This window comes from Colobus angolensis, unplaced genomic scaffold (genome assembly GCF_000951035.1).
Source record: "Colobus angolensis palliatus isolate OR3802 unplaced genomic scaffold, Cang.pa_1.0 Scaffold11, whole genome shotgun sequence".
Lineage (NCBI taxonomy): Eukaryota > Metazoa > Chordata > Mammalia > Primates > Cercopithecidae > Colobus > Colobus angolensis.
In genome coordinates this window covers 3065084-3065619 of record NW_012112030.1, presented here as the reverse complement: position 1 = coordinate 3065619, position 536 = coordinate 3065084, and positions in this window count along the sequence as shown.

Genomic DNA, 536 nt, shown 5'->3' with positions numbered 1-536 from the left:
GAAAAGAAAAATTTGGTCTCTGAAGGGCCTCTATTGATGATGTGGGATTTCTGCCCCTTTTTCAAAACACTGGTCTGTCCCCGTCCAAACACCTGCTTTATCTCATGGAGGCTCCAGACTGACTTTCATAACTAAGTAAAGTCTTGCATGTAGGATTCAGGTTTCAGGTTCATGGGGCCTTGAGATTCAAAGTTCAGGGGTTCTAGATTTGAGACACTAAAGGGAGACTTAGGCCTTGAGAAAGTGACCTCAATTCTAGGAGTAGGTGCTGAGACTCAGAGGAATTTTTGGCTTGAACTTGACCCAGGGTTCAGGCAACAGAGAGCAATGGCATAGGGAAGGATATTTCAAGGGGGATAAAAAAGCAGAAGTAGCCGGGCGAGGTGGCTCACGCCTATAATCCTAGCACTTTGGGAAGCTGAGGAGGGTGGATCACCCTCGGTCAGGAGTTTGAGACCAGCATGGCCAACATGGAGAAACCCTGTCTCTACTAAAAATATAAAAATTATCTGGGCGTGGTGGTGGATGCCTGTAAT